Here is a 4,405-nt window from a genome sequence, read left to right as displayed (position 1 = left end):
CTTTAGATCCAGAGAGGGAGAGGACTGTGTGCTGAAGACCTGGGGGAGTACGGGGGAAGGATTGCATGGAGGGGATTGTAACCATGGCAATGAGACGATATACGATAGAATGAATGTAAAACTAATGTTCTCCCATGTAAACTATCACATAATTTACAATAAAACATTTTTTTTTTTAAAAAGATAATGGATTTTTTTTCCATGAACTTTTTGAAGTCCCCTAGTACATGTCCTTTTGTGTCTAGCTTATATAATTCAGCAAAATGTTTTCAAAGTTCAATCTGTGTCATACATAGCATGTATCAGAACTTAATTTTTCTTTACAGCAAAGTAATATTCTCTTGTCAAGTATGTTTTGTTTACCCATTTTTCTATTTATGAACACTCAGGTGGTTACCATCTTTTGACTATTGTGAATAATGCTGTAACAAACTTTGTTGTACAAGTATCTACTTGAGTCTCTGCTTCGAAGTCTCTTGAGATTATACTTATATACTAGGTGGAATTGCTGGGTCATACAGTAATGTTTTTTGAAAAGCAATAAATTGTTTTTCACAGTGACTATACCATTTTACAGTCCATCCAGCAATGCCAAGGATGCCAATTTTTATAAATGTCATCTTAATGATCAAAAAGTACCCATGAAAGAAATGGAGTTTGTTCTGGTTCTTGTAAATGAAGGAAAACAAGTAAGGTGGTAATTTAAAGAAGCAGAATAAACGTGATGTGTGCAAAACATAAGTATCAAACCATCCTCCGCACAGCACTTTCTACTTCTCTGATGTTGTTGCCATTGAGTTGGTTCTGACTCATAGCGATCCTGTATAGGGTTTCCGAGGAGCGACTGGTGAGTTTGAACTGCTGACCTTGCAGTTCAAACTGACCTTGTTGTGGTCCAGTGCTTTATTCTACAGTGCCACACCAGGACTTCTCCTCTAGATTCAATAATTTATTGCAGTGGCCACACAAAAATTCTGATACATACAGTTAAGAGACTTACTAAGGAAGTTGACAGGTTGCAATTACGGTCAGAAATGTTCAGAGTACAGTTCTTCTAGTCAGTACAGCCTCTCCTCAGTCATGCCCATAGGCAGGCCTCTCTCTGGCCCCTGGGTCTGTCCTTTGCTCTGCTTCCTCAGTGTTACAAAGCTCTTTTAGAACTATTGTTAAATGCCCAAAGGGCACTTTACTTTGCTATAAGCCTCAACCCAAAGGCACTTAGCTCTGCCCCCATTAAGTGCCTGGAGATATCCCACTATATAAATGAGCCTCCTGTTCAAAGTCACTCAGCCTTTCTTGCTCTGTGGGTTGGGAAGCCCACTGCTGTCTCGTGTTTTGGTTCTTGGTTCTGTTGCTGCTTCTTTTCCAGTCCTCTAATGTCACAGTTTTCTGTGGGTTTAGGAGGTTCAATGCACAGGGACCTCGGGGTCCAAAGGACGCACTTTACTCCTGGTTCTTCTTTAATGATAGTAAGATCCCCCATTCCTGCTTCTGAGAGGACTCATTTTATGCCCATTAGAGTTCCAAATTTTTGCAATCACAATTAACTCTGTTAACCATTCACAACTGAATCATATCATCCTATTGGCATCTTCTCCTACTTTCTCTTATCTAGACCTAACAGGGCAAAAATGTTATTTGGTGTGAGTTGCAAAGACTAGGAGTAGAAGAGCCCTATGAAATAATTCACTGCAGTGCAGTGTGGGATTTCAGAGATGACCAACGTGTGCCCAATAGGCCTTTATCCAGATAAGAGTCCTTCATGTGGGATACGCCTTGAGCAATAGCCAGGATTCAGAAGCACTTGGTAAGTAGACACCAGGGCTGGGATGAGTGTGGTGTGACTTTCAGTCAGACTTGCATTTGAAAAGAAATTGCATGCATGTGAATAATACTTCTAGTGTCGTACTGGAAATTCACAATGGAGCAACATAATGAATAACTAAAATAATTCTGTTTCCTGCAATAAGATTTGGATTCATTTCAAGGCAGAGAAAATACATATCAATATGCACTCATATATTCACCTTCCTAATTAAAGTGGCTGTGCAGAAATGGCTATAAGGAGAATTTATTTTAAACATAGTCTTCAGTGGAGTAAGGCTTCACTTAGCTGACAATTCTGATTGTTAGAATCCCATGTTACCCTTCAGCATTAAAATGTTTTAATAAGCCCCCTCAGAGAGAAAGCAGGTCAAATATAGTAAACTTTGAAAACGCTGGCTTTCAGAGGGGATTTTTAAAACATTTTAATGCTCTGAGAGCAAGTATGTATACTCTCTACCAAACAAACATTGATAGTTGTGCCTTTGCTTCTAATTTTCATTTCCTTAGATTGTTTGAGCAGGGATGACAGGCTGTCTTCATTGAAGCTCACTGCTTACATAAGGAGGCAGGTGAAAACTGGCTACTCAGACCAGATCTTCCTCTGAAATGATTTATGTTCCATGAAGTTGTTTTCTAATTTACTGGACAGTAATGTCTTTGCCCACAGTTTAAGTGTTTAATTTCCCTCTGTGTTTCTTCTATGGGGAAGCAGCCAGATATAAATGTATTCAAATATAAAGAATTATCCTCCCGCCCATGTTAGTTAAAAGGAGTTCTGGTAGCGTAGTGGTTACAAGTTGGGCTGCTAACCTCAAGGGCAGCAGTTCTAAACTACCAGCTGTTCCACAAGAGAAAGGTTAGGCTTTCTGCTCCCATAAAGATTTATAGCCTCGGAAACACCTATGCAGGGTCACTGTGAGTCGGAACCTACCACTTAACACCTGAGCTTTCTACAACAGTACAACCAGAAGGTTGACAGTTCAAATCCACCAGCAGCTCTAAAGAGGAACAAAGCAGTCTGCTTTTGTAATGATTGCTGTTATGTGCCGTGGAGTCGGTTTCAACTCATAGCAACCCTGTACAGGGTTTCTGAGGCTGTAAATCTTTACGGGAGCAGAAAGTCTCATATTTTTCCCACAGAATAGCTCGTAGCTTCGAACTGCTGACCTTGTTGTCCACTACACTACCAGCGCTCCTTTATATCCTGTAATGATTACGGTCTTGGAAACCCTCTGGGGCAGTTCTACTCTCTCCTCTAGGAGTCACTGTGTGTGAGAATCTACTTGATTATATTGGTTTGATTTTGACTGTTGTTTAATCTTTATGGGAGAAGATACCCAGGTCTGCCTCCCACAGAGGTGCTAGGTGGTTTCCAACCACCAACCTTTTCCTTAACAACTGAGTGTGGAACCTTTGTCCACCTTCACTACTCACAGACCCTGGAGAAGGACATCATGTTTGGTAAAGTGGAGAGTCAGCAAAGAAGAGGAAGTCCCCCAACAAGATAGATCGTCACAGTGGCAGCAGCAATGGGCTTAAGCATACTGACAAGTTTTAAGATGGTTCTGGAGCAGACACGGCTTCATTCTGCTGTGTATAGGGTCTCTCTGAGTCGGAACCAACTGCACAGCACCTAACAACAACAACTCACTAACTAATGTGTCCCACACTTTATCTCTGTTGTTGTTGTTGTTAAATGTCATGAAGTCGACTCTGAGATGCAGCTGGTGGTAAAGGTTTTTTGTTTTCTTTATGTTGAGGTGCAGCCCATATTGAAGCTTGTGGTCTTTGATCTTCATCAGTTAAGTCCTCTTTACTTTCTTCAAGCAAGGTAGTATCATCTGCGCATCACAGGTTGTTAATGAGTCTTCCTCCAATCTTGATACAATATAAGGTTCTTCATAAAATAGTTTCTCAGATTATTTGCTCAGCATACAGATTGAATAAGTATGAAGAAAGAACACAACCCTGGCATACACCTTTCCTGATTTTTAAACAATTCTATGTCCCCTAGTTAATTTACTTTGTTGTTGTTATTAATTTACTTTGTTGTTGTTGTTAAGTGCCATCGAGTCAGTTCCGACCCACAGCAATCCTGTATAGGGTTTCCAAGGAGGGGCTGGTGAGTTTGAACTGCAGACCTTGCAATTCAAATAGACCTTGGCATCGAGTTCTTATCCTACAGTTCCACGCTTTAGCAAGAACTAAATATATTTTAATAATTCTTTTGTTACACATTTCTGAGAAGAAGAAACTTCTCCATATATCATGTAAGGTGAAACCTGTCAGAATTAAAAAAGGATGCTGGGAATATGAAGGATCAAAACTTTGGAATGATGAGAAAGTATGGAATGTTTGGGCAAAGGGCAAGGACTTCCTCCTCGCTATAAGAGAGAAAGCTTATCTTGATTGTACCAGGAATGATAGGATTAGGAGAGAACATCTTGATTGTATCTTGATAATATCTTCTATATATCTTGATCCTATCAGGATTGATAGGATTATACCAGGATTGATAGGATTAGGAGAGAACATCTTGATTGTATCTTATATGTATCTTGATTATATCAGGATTGTA

General features: G+C 39.9%; 1 pseudogene; it reads left to right on the top strand.

The window, feature by feature from the left end:
- The first annotated feature begins 641 nt into the window (after positions 1-641).
- The window catches only part of LOC102819717, a 35,245-nt pseudogene continuing 31,481 nt past the window's right edge, over positions 642-4,405 (top strand).

Source organism: Chrysochloris asiatica, unplaced genomic scaffold (assembly GCF_000296735.1).
Source record: "Chrysochloris asiatica unplaced genomic scaffold, ChrAsi1.0 scaffold00036, whole genome shotgun sequence".
In the NCBI taxonomy this organism is placed as follows: domain Eukaryota; kingdom Metazoa; phylum Chordata; class Mammalia; order Afrosoricida; family Chrysochloridae; genus Chrysochloris; species Chrysochloris asiatica.
Note: the sequence above shows the minus strand (reverse complement) of the source record. Positions and strands in the feature narration are given on the sequence as shown.